We start from the raw sequence: 12,351 nt of genomic DNA, 5'->3' as shown, positions 1-12,351 counted from the left end.
TCATTGTTATACTCGTATATATCAGCAACTATAATCAAAAATAACACTGTGAAAGTCCAAAATTTTATTAAAGGTTCAAATACAATTGTGTCCCGCGTTTTGTCAGATTGCTTTCACATTGCGAGACAACAGCATTTGAAAATTTTCCTTGTGGCTGCTGGGAGCTCGCTCGTTTAGAAACAACCTTACTGCAAAAGGTTTGAAATGGAATACCATTTTTATCTTAATGCATTCTTATGTAAGTAGATAATTATAATATATATTTCTTATTTTAGCACATGTGCTTAAATTTTTTACTTTTTATAAAAAACTACCTGGGTTTCAAAGATATTCAGTTAATATTTGCCACATGATTGTTTTGTAATACAAGTATATCTTCAGTTATTATTGAAAATTGTTGTAAAATTGCTTCTAAATGAGTCAGTCTCAATAAACTGAGAAGTGAATGTAGAAGATATCAATTAAGTGGGATCATCTATCAAAACTTTTGCCTAAAACAAAAAAAAAACTGAAAATTCTTATTAAAGATTAAGGCTCCCGACTTTCAAAAAACCAAGCATTTTATTAATCTTATTAATATTATTTTGCACGCTTTCCCTAGTTATCAAACGAGCTATCTATTAGCTAGGTGGCGCAGAATTAATCATCCCATTTTGAGTAACTGTTTTACTATTTTAAATAAAAAAATGATTTTAAGTTTAAATTTAATGGAAATCTTTATTGCTTGTCTGTTTGTATACTGCAGCTGTCTAAGTCACAAGTGTCAAATATGATTGACGTACGACGCCATTTGCAAAAATTATAAGTCTTCCGATAGGGTGATTAATTTTGTGCCACCTTGCATGTCCTTTTTAGAAATGTTTGAATACAACTCTTGTGTAGCAGAAATTTTGAATAGAGCTTACGCAGACTTGAGTTAGCCAAAGTTCAATTTCAATGATTTTCTCAGACGATTTCTTACAATTTTTAAAGTATTTACTTTCTAATGCGTGCTGGAGTTAATTCATTCTATAGATGGTCAACCCTAACTATTTATCTACTCAAATCTAATCGCCGAAATTAGTGATAATCGAAGCTTTCATCCAAACTGGTCATGAATTAATGAAAAATCCGACCAAATAATATTTGAAATTCATGGCATTGGACATATCCAAAACATGGCTTTATCGTATTTTCCGTTCGAATGGCATCGCGAAAATGGATAATAATACCGTTACAATATCGTGACTCGTGATGAAACGTTGCATTTCGCATATTTTCAGAAGCCCTTCGCCAGATTGCATAGTAGAAGCCCGCTGGAGAGCCAAATGTAGGAACTCACGCTCTCACCTATGACGCACTTAATGTCACTTATAGATAGCACTATCCGTATATGTTCTGTTTTTTATTTATAGAACACATCTTGTTGTTTTTTTTTATTATATAATAGTAATTATTTTGAAAGTAAGGGACCCCATTGCTCTAGCATTTTCAAAAATATTCAGGATTTTTTAAAGGCCTTTTCAAATATATGGCTGAAAAGCTAATCCCTGTGTATTTTATAGAATTTTGAGTCCCTTCCATCGCAACATTTTTATGTTTATAATACAGTTCAAATGCTTTTTTCTCGGAAATGATTTTTCGAAACGGTTTACATATGTTAGTTATACTACATGGTGGGCCATATAGCGTTTGCTTTTTGAACCACCTATTTTTTGAGAATGGTAGCACAAATGACATGTCAAATGTGTTCATAATTTCCTCAAAGGTTTGACATTTACGAAATGGGACGCTATACGCTTGAAAAAAATTGGGAAATATTGAAAACCTATTTCCAAAGTGGTGAGTCTTCTTCTTCTTTTCTGGTGAAGCTCATTTTCATTTTCACATCGGTGGCTACGTCAATAAGCAAAATTGTCGGATTTGGGGCTCAGAAAATCCACACGTTACTGTAGAGAAGCAAGTGCATCCACAACGAGTCACTGCTTGGTGCGGTTATTGGTCTTACGGAATCATCAGGCCATTTTTTTTTTTCGAAAATGAGCGAGGAGCCGCGGTTACAGTAAATGGCGAGCGTTACCGTGACATGCTCAACGAGTTGTTTCCAAAAATTGAAGAGGATTACATGGACGACATTTGGTTTCAACAGGACGGTGCAACTTGTCACACTGCCAAAGTTACACTCGAACTTTTGGCTACCGTTTTTGAAAAAAGGAATAATCAGCCGAAATTCCGATATCAATTGGCCACCTCGGAGCTGTGAGTTAGGCCCGTTGGACTATTTTTTGTGGGACAAATACTATGCGAACCATCCAGAGACGATTGATCGAACTTGCCATTCATGAAATTGGACCCCAAACAATCGAAAATGTGCTTAAAAATTGGGTTGATCGAATGGCCTACTCTAAAGCCAGTTGTGGCAGTCATTTGAACGATATTATTTTTCATTCATAAATGACAATGTTCAATCTTCAAAATAAAAAAAAGTTTGAAAAAATATTGATTAGTTTTTTTTTATAGCCGATTCAAAAAGCAAATTTTACATGGCCCACCCTGTACAACAAATTATTAATATTTTAGTAAACCACCTAGAGGATTTTCAATTGCAAAATTTTTCCTAAAAAAATTTGCAATGTACTTAAATGTACATGCATATGCTCGAGAACTGCCATAAATTCATATTACTCGTCCTATACCATTTTCGTTACTTTGGCAGTTAGTTGGCAGTGCGGCAAATGGGTTTTGCTGCGAACGTTATTTTGGGAATGCTCTTTCGCATCAGCTAATTTTAGTGATTTCATTATTAAAACAGAAAAGTAAAAATGCCGAAATATAGCGAGAAAGCAAAAATTATAAATCAATTAATGAAAAGGGCTGTGAAGCTGGTTACTTTGTGTGAAGTTAGATAAATTTCTACATCTCAATTAATTGTATGAAATTCCTGTTTTCTATTGAGTCCCACAGAATTTGACGTAGAAGTTACTTACTTTCTTTCCTTCACTTTTTGTTATTTTAAACTTAAGCCTCACGCCTGACCTATGTTCGAACAGCTGATTGTTCCTTTCGATCAACTCACGAACAAATTGCCAGGCTCTATATCGCGACGCTTTGTTACTTGGAGCTTAAGCGCTTTTCTTGAATTTACAAAAATAAAATTAACGAAGTAACCGAGCCCATGACGACCCCTATTATTTCTCTACCACTTTTCTTACCCCAGAACAACAATTCTAAAAAACACTGTTTAGGCCGTTGCACTGGTGTTACCATTTAAGTGTTCAACATATCATTAGCGAAACAGAATATCCACGAAATTGTAGTGAACTGTGAAAATAGGTCATCAAGACCCTCTCTAGCTCTTTTTTGCCACACTGATATTTGCGTGTTTTTTCCGTCAGATTACAAATTCACTATTTAAACAGAGCAGCTCTGCCTTTTACCTCCCATTTTTTAAACAGTTTCCAGCAATAAAATGTTTGTGAACGTAAGTAAGAATAAAAATATAGATTTTGTCTTAGGGTATAAATTTTATAATCTCCCTACTATTGTTACTGATGCACTGAAATGATCATCAAATCAATCATATCTATATTTTGTATAGTCGAAAATAGTATTTTGGTTTTAAAGAGTTCGCATATCAATTGGATAATATCTACACATATCTTGCTATCTATCTAAAAACGAAAAAAGAACGTTTAATTCGACAGGTTGCAAGGAGGCAGGTGAATTCAAGATGGCACTCATCGGGAAACGTTTGCAGTTGCAAGGTAATAATTTCCCAAACGCAATGATAATATAAAATATGCAACAGCGGAAAACAGCTGCCATTGGAGCAAGCGTTGTTGTTGTATTCGCAGATGTATGCAAGTGCAAAGTCAAAAGAGCAGAGATGGAAAAATTGAAATTAAAAAACAGGTTTTATAGACCGCCAAATGTAACAAATAGTTTTGATAGGCAATTTGAGGGGCAGTTGGTGGCGCATCGACGATCGCGTAGTCGTCCGCGTAAAACTAGACTCATTTCGTTGCACCTTTCACGTTTTTTTTCACTGTATTTCTTATGCATTTGTACATATTTCTATTCATTGTCACAAATAAAAAATCAAACTACGCCATTAGCAACAATAGGCGAAAACCTGCCACGCCATCCAATCGCAACCTTGAACAATACACACCTGAAAACTCATCCTTTGATTTACTATCTATCGAAATGAAGCCGGTGATCAGACGCGATCATATCGGCGTATTTCCCACACTGGCCAAGGTAAACATGCATTCGCGTGTGTGGATGGGGGAAGTCACGAATCCCAAATATATTTTCTTCTTTTGTGTGTATCCTTTGTGTTGCAATGATATCGAAGTCGTAGATGCAACAATAAAAGTCATGCACAATACTTTGATATGCACACTTGCAACATGTAGGTAAGCATTTGCGTTGTGTATTCACATTAGCCGAAAGGACGTTTGTAAACATTAAAAAAATAAAGAAAAAACAGTGAAAATTATACCTATAAAAGGTAAAGGTTGTTCACATTCTCGCTGTTTGAATTTAGCGACGGCTCCACCAATCAGGAGCATCCAACGCATAATGGCCTGCTTATACCACGAGTATTTACAATAGTTTTTATAAATCGCATTTTCATTGCAAGCGTCCGAGTCAGTTGACCTTTCTGAAGGTAAGTTGCGCGGTCAGAATGTTTTTAGCAGCAGGAAACCTGTAGTAGCGGGAGGTATTTGAAGTGAGAATTGTGTTAGAGGTAGAAAAGGAGTTTCAAAGGATAATTAAACGAATCGTAATATTAATGAAATTTCGATTTTTATTATTTATTTCAAAGCTATGACGATCGCGGATCCCTTGCGGAATCCACCGCTTAAAATAAATATTGCTTAACGCCTTTCAGATTTTGTTCAATTTCTTCCTTCTTTGGACCTTAGAGTCCAGTTGAACTTTCGAACTTTTTATACAACCTATCGTCACCTTCTGACTCCGTGCGTAGTGCCCCTTGATCGATTTGCAAACGGACTAATATACGAGTACGGATGCTAGCGCATCGCTAGAGCAGTATTATGCACTGATTTGCAGCTAAAAAATCACAAGCCTAACAAGAAAACCGTTTTTGTTCCAAATCAGCTTTATTCAACAACGTAATTTCCATCAAGAACAACGCAATCATTCCAGCACCGCTCTAACATTTCAATACCACTTAAAATAGTGCCTTAAAATAGGTCTCAGTTTCAGCAATATGTTAACCTCTTTTTTAGGTCTGCGAACAGCCAGTAGTCGCTGGGAGCCAAATCTGGCGAATACAGTGGATGTAGGAGCAATTCATGTAGTTTTGTCGTTGCTTTGATTGACTTGTCACGTCGTGTGTTGTCTTGAAAGTGAATAAACATGGCACCCACTTTGAACAGAGCTTTCTCATAGTCAACTGCTCACGCAATATAAAGCCAACCCTATGTTTTGATATCTTTACGATGTTTGCTAACTGACGCAAGTTCACTTTTCGATCATTCAAAACGATTTTGTGCATTTTTCTGGTCCTCACAACACTTTTCAAGCCTGAACGGTATATTTCCCCATCAAGAAGCAGAGCAAAATTAAAGCCCGAAATTGTTTTTCCACCGTTTTGACAAAAGTAGCGGAACCCTTAGCACAATAACTCACGAACTAATGAATAGAATATCATGCAATTTTAGCAGCTGTCATTTTAAGGTTATTACTCACTGAAAAAAGGTGAATGCAATACATCTAGTGCCATCTATATAGGACTTTTCCGCCCATGTGTTATTTGAATATAACTCGAAAAGTTATAGGGATGCCATAATGAAACTTTCAGTAATTATTAAGCCTAGTCTCAATTGGGTAAGACTCCGTCAGGAAATATGAGATTTGCAAGTGGTCTTTCGATTACTTTGAAACTTCGGGAAATATTAGTTCTAGGTAAGATACATTCGAGCCTAAAAGGATTTTGAAAAATTTTCAAAATTGAGTCATCTACGATGCTTTCCATTTCAATTCAACCGGGCTATTCGGGTCATCTTCTTCGATTTCGATGTAACTGAAATATGTTGCTCTCTGGTCAAAATAATGAGACACGTATTTTTTTGTTCGCCCGAAAAACATTTTTTTCAAGAGTTATCGGCAATTTTGTTTTTCGGCTCAAATTCGATTTTTTTTAATTATGTAAGAAAAATTTTTTTTTAAATGCCCATAACTTAGTCAAAAATAAACCGATTTTAATAACTCTGGGTTCAAAATGATCGTAATTACTTACTCGAGCGACTTCATCTAGAAACAATTGCAAAAAAGTAGTTGAAAATTTTTTATTTAGCAAAAAAGAAAAAAATTTAAATTTTTTCGAAATTCAATATTTCAAAAAGTGTATTTTTGTTTTTTTTATAACTTTTTTTTAAATCAAAAGGACATCTCAAACTTTAACTGAGCTGAATGCCTAGTAGCTAAAATGCGTTGTTTTTGAGTAAAAACCCTGTTTCGCCCTTTTTGTTTTTTGCAAAATAAAACATTTTCAACTTCTTTATTGCAATTGTTTCTGCATGAAGTCGCTTGTGTAAGTAATTACGATTATTTTGAACCCAGAATCATTCAAATCGGCTTATTTTTGACTAAGTTATGAGTAATTAAAAAAAAATTTCTTATATAGATTCTTTCCATTTCAATTCAAAAGGGCTATTCGGGACATGTTCTTCGATTTCGATGTAACTCAAATATGTTGTTCTCTGGTCAAAATAATGAGACACGTATTTTTTTGTTCGCCCGAAAAATTTTTTTTTCAAGCTTTATTGGCAATTTTGTTTTTCGGCTCAAAATCGATTTTTTTTAATAATATAAGAAAAAAATTTTTTTAAATGCTCATAACTTAGTCAAAAATGAACCGATTTTAATAATTTTGGGTTCAAAATGATCGTCATTACTTATACGAGCGATTTCATGTAGAAACCTTTATGCAACAGGTAGTTGAAAATTTTTTATTTTGCAAAAAACAAAAAGGGCGAAACAGGTTTTTTACTCAAAAACAACGCATTTTAGCTACTAGGCATTCAGCTCAATTAAAGTTTGAGATGTCCTTTTGATTTAAAAAAAGTTATAAAAAAAACAAAAATACACTTTTTGAAATATTGAATTTCGAAAAAATTTAAATTTTTTTTCTTTTTTGCTAAATAAAAAATTTTCAACTACTTTTTTGCAATTGTTTCTACACGAAGTCGCTCGTGTAAGTAATTACGATCATTTTGAACCCAGAATTATTAAAATCGGTTCATTTTTGACTAAGTTATGGGCATTTAAAAAAAAATTTTTCTTACATAATTAAAAAAAATCGAATTTGAGCCGAAAAACAAAATTGCCGATAACTCTTGAAAAAAATGTTTTTCGGGCGAAAAAAAAAAATACGTGTCTCATTATTTTGACCAGAGAGCAACATATTTGAGTTACATCGAAATCGAAGAACATGACCCGAATAGCCCGGTTGAATTGAAATGGAAAGCATCCTACGCCATGTTGAAAATCGGGACCGTGTTTTTTTCAAAAATCAATATTTCTTGAACCGTTGGATGGATTTCAATGAAATTTACAGACAATATAGAAACAAATAAGTAGTTTAAATTAGTATTATGTTAAAAAAAAAATTTCGAAATTTTGACCAAAAAAAAGTCAAAAAAATTTTTTGAATCAATTTTTAGTTGATTTGGCCAGTTTTTTAGATTTTCTGTTATACACGTAACGATTCCTTATGATTTAACCTTTATTTTGAAAAAAAAAATTTTATGGTGTCTATAATAGTTCTCGAGATATTGCGATTTTAGTGGATGTATTCAATATGTTTTAATTTAGTTCATAATCCTTTTTTAAATGGTTCGCAATAAAATTTTAGTTATCAATCAAAAGTAATAAGGTGTACCGCATTACCCGCCAATTTCTTCAAGGGCTTGTTTCCGTCTTTTGCAGTACTTTCTTAAATATTTCTGAAACTCGCGGCTCTAAGGCTTTTGAAGCTAGGTTTATTTGAACTTAATAACGGTAGCATATTATTGATAAATTTTCATTCAAATCAAATAAGATTTAACGATTTTATAGACGAAAATAAAATGGGTATACCACAATACCCGCAGTTACTCTATGCTTAAAAATTAAAAAAATTATAAAAGTGTCAAAAAGAACCGGAAATATATCAGTTAAAAAATCTATACCAAATTTTTCAACAATAAATAAATCTGAAAACTATACTTTTTATTTTCAACATTTTTTCAGTTTATTTCTAATTATATTCACCCCAAGAATGATAGAAAGAAGGTTGCGCCCATCAAGAGTTGTGCGATATTGCCAACCATTTGCTTTTCGCAATAAATTTAATGCTTTTTTATACCGAATATGCGAAAATTTTGAAGTTTTGTGTTTGTTTCTTTTTTTAATTTAAAGCTAACGAAACTTTAAGTTAAAAAAACCGGTATTATTATATAAATGAAGGTTAAAAAAGGCCACTCCGAGAAGATTTTAGTGGTAATGAAAATTTGTTGGTTCTTATAAAATTTGATATTTTGAAAGTGTGAATTTAATTTTTTACTCCTTTTAAGGTTATGCAAGAATATTAAATCTTTTTCCTTCAAATCTTCTTAAGATTGAAAACCTTTTCACACATTTTATAAAACGTTTGAACTTACTGAATGCGAATTAAAACCATAGAGGTGTAATCGTTTCTTACGGCCATCAATCCTTTGTGGGACATAAGGCATTAAGAGGTGTATTCATTGTAAAAATAAGCCACAAAATACCAGAAAATACTAAAGACATATTTACAAAAAGAGTACCTTATCTAGTTACATAACCTCAAATATAGCAAAAAAGTCGTTCCCTTAACAAAAGAGCCTCGCTTAACAAACAAATCTCATAAATTAAATTGTACATAAGCATAACAGATTTATTTAAAAAAAAAAAAATACCAGTCTAACGGTTAGACGCGATAGAAGTGAAACCTTCCCTAAAACAAACTGAGAGAGAATAAGACGAAAGCAGCATTAGGAGCGGGATAATTATAGGTTCATTATAACATTGCTATAAAGTTCATATTTTATTTTCTTCATTTTATCATTATTCATCCTCAATGTTTTCAATTTCAACAAATGATACGAGTGGCTTATGATAGATAAAATATGATACAAATGCTTTGGTTTCGATGTTGTCAAAAAAAAAATACCCAAACCGACCGAAAAAACAGACTTACAAATTTCTTCCATTTTCGTCTACTTGTATTCATATAAAAATTTATGTCTCTTCCCACCAAAGCTAAATGTATTATAGTATATTTTTTTTCTTGTATTTATTCAAGGCTGAAATCCCGGCGGTAATGCAATACCGGGCCAACCCGTGGCAGAGAAGGAGCAAGCCGCCCCTAAAACACTCCGCCCATTTCCAAAAATCAGTTAGACATTTGTTGTCCTCCGATGGAGGATCTATCAGATGTTAAGCTGATAACCACACTACCTAGTCAATACATTTTAAATAATAAACCTAATAAACCTTTTGAGAATTACACGCTCACAAAAAAAAATTAATGTACGAAATATTTATACCAATTCACTTAAACTGACTTTCAGTATCTAAACCAAAAATAGAAAAGCCAAAAAAACTGTTTTCAATAAATAATCAGAAATGTCCTACAATGCAAATTTCAAAAAAAAAAAATTTTATTTCTTGTGATTCGAACCAAGAATTTTGGATCGGAAGCTCACATTGCTAGCCGCTCGGCTATCGCGCCATACCGTCGGTGCTGGCCTAAAAGTTATTTAGTTCGTCGCTAGGTTTATATGTTGTAATTCGTTTCACTTTTTCCCAAATCACTCCCAACGATTCTAAAGAAGTTTTCACTTCAAAAATTAATGTACGAAATATTTATACCGATTCACTTAAACTGACTTTCAGTATCTAAACCAAAAATAGAAAAGCCAAAAAACTGTTTTCAATAAATAATCAGAAATGTCCTACAATGCAAATTTCAAAAAAAAAAATTCCATTTTCGTCTACATGTATTCATATAAAAATTTATGGCTCTTCCCACCAAAGCTAAATGTATTAGTATATTTTTTCTTGTATTTATTCAAAGCCGAAATCCCGGCGGTAATGCAATACCGGGTCAACCCGTGGCAGAGAAGGAGCAAGCCGCCCCTAAAACACTCCGCCCATTTCCAAAAATCAGTTTGACATTTGTTGTCCTCCGATGGAGGATCTATCAGATGTTAAGCTGATAAGAACAGATACCACACTACCTAGTCAATACATTTTAAATAATAAACCTAATAAAACTTTTGAGAATTACACGCTCACAAAAATTATTTATATCAACATATAATATAACGCTTCGTAACTAAATAACTTTTAGGCCAACGACGACAGCATGGCGTGGTAGTCGAGCGACTAGCAATGTGAGCTTCCGATCCAAAATCCTCGGTTCGAATCACAAGAAAAAATAAAAGTTATTTTTATTTAGTTCGTCGCTACTTTTATATCAACATATAATATAACGCTTCGTAGCCAAGTTGGTCGCTTTTTTCGTTTCACTTTTCCTCAAATCACTCCCAACGATTCTAAAGAAGTTTTCACTTCAAAAACGCGCATTCTAAAGACAATTTGTCACGCATACAAAGTTCTTTAAGTGATTCAATAAAAATTTGGTGTTTTATTTTCTTTAAATGGGCATTTTAGTGCGTTTTTATATCCAAAGCTAGGCATCACTGCAGTAGCGAGAGAGAGATTTGACTGCCGAAAGCAGAAAAACACAATATCTGCAATCGCGGTCAATGCCACCAGATGTTAAAAAAAAGTAAAGCTAAATAAAACTGAGTGAATTATTTAACTAATTATTAAGAAATGTATAGTTTACAAAATTATAACATTACATTTTAATTAGAACAGGCTAGAAAAATGTCATGAAGAAAGAACTAAAACACCGAGACTAAATAACAAAAAAAATGCTAAATAAAGAAGAAATGCGAAATTAGAAGAATTGATAACAAAAGTACTTGGATTACTGACACTTCAAATACTATTCGAAAAACAAATTATTTTATCAGTTAGAATGTGGCTTTCAAATTTTTAGATCGGAGTTTTTTTTTATAAAGATACATACTAAGATGCCAATATTTGATCCCGGAATTTTTTTAAAAATATCTTTTGGGACATAATTTTTTTAATACGGCTAATGGATCACAATGGGTCCATTGTCGGCGTTGTGGCGACGAAGTTGACTCACAGCGAAATAAGTTTTACCTTGTACTAGAAAAGCGCCTTTTTACATCTTGTTTTATATTAATATATGTAGGTATTTACTTTCATTCTGGGCATTATGTACATTTTGCACGCCACGTCAGTGAAATGCGTTTCCGCAACGAACCCAGTCCAATTGGAATTTGCGCGAAGAAATATGGCAATTTAAGTGCACGTGCACATAAAAGGACAGCGTTAGACGCATTCCGGTAAGTTCGCACATATGCACTTATGCACATATGTATACATATGAACAAATGTTCGTAGAAGCCCAGCAGGTCTTAAGTATACACTTTACATATATAAGTAACAATAAAAGGGACAATGATAAATGCTGCAATGCGGTTCTTAAGTAAACACATATGTTTGTACATAAATAAGTAACAATTCGGCGTATAGTGTTATTGTCTACGGTGTAAAGTGTTATTGTTAATTACGTTAATACGAATAAATTTGAAGCTAATCACTACCAAGCCGGAAGGCGAAAAATATTGACTTTACGTGAGGAACGCAACATAGTAGCATCAGTCGCACAAAATCCAAAAATAACCTCCACAATACTATGCCGAAATATTCAAGAGTCATTTCGTAAAAAAGTAAGCTTACCAACAGTCCGTAGTTATCTGCAAAATGCTGGTTACGAGTATCATAATAGAGTGGCAAGCCGCAAGCCCTACATTTCAGATATTAACAGAAAGAAGAGATTGGAATTTGCCAAACGCTATATAAATGAGCCAGATTCGTTTTGCGAAAACGTCATGTTCTGTGATGAGTCGGATCAGATGGCGCTCCAAAAGTTCGGCGAAAAGAAAATGCTGTAAGCAGCTTTAAATTCCACCTCAATCACCGGATCTGAACCCAATTGAGCATGTCTGGGAGTTCTTAGAAAAGAGAATCAGAAAGGACAAAATAATGTCAAAGACGTCATTAAAGACTGCTTTAAGTGCTGAGTGGGAGAAAATTGCAGCTAATGAAACCAAGGTTTTGGGAAAAAATATGCACCGACGTTTGGAAGCAGTTTTAAGGGGGTGGTAGGGTTTAGCGCTAAAAAAAACACTTTTTTTTGAATTTTTTACAGAAATATGGCTTAAGATACTT

The 12,351-nt window shown here is 33.5% G+C and overlaps 1 non-coding gene and 1 pseudogene across 1 annotated transcript; both read right to left on the bottom strand.

The window, feature by feature from the left end:
• Positions 1–9,310: 9,310 nt before the first annotated feature.
• LOC129246576 (U2 spliceosomal RNA) lies at positions 9,311–9,497 on the bottom strand (annotated as a pseudogene).
• Positions 9,498–10,083: 586 nt separating this feature from the next.
• LOC129246652 (U2 spliceosomal RNA) lies at positions 10,084–10,279 on the bottom strand. Its single transcript, XR_008582515.1, has one exon. It is a non-coding gene; the product is annotated as a U2 spliceosomal RNA (small nuclear RNA).
• Positions 10,280–12,351: the final 2,072 nt, after the last annotated feature.

This window comes from Anastrepha obliqua, chromosome 4 (genome assembly GCF_027943255.1).
Source record: "Anastrepha obliqua isolate idAnaObli1 chromosome 4, idAnaObli1_1.0, whole genome shotgun sequence".
Taxonomy (NCBI): domain Eukaryota; kingdom Metazoa; phylum Arthropoda; class Insecta; order Diptera; family Tephritidae; genus Anastrepha; species Anastrepha obliqua.
Note: the sequence above shows the minus strand (reverse complement) of the source record. Positions and strands in the feature narration are given on the sequence as shown.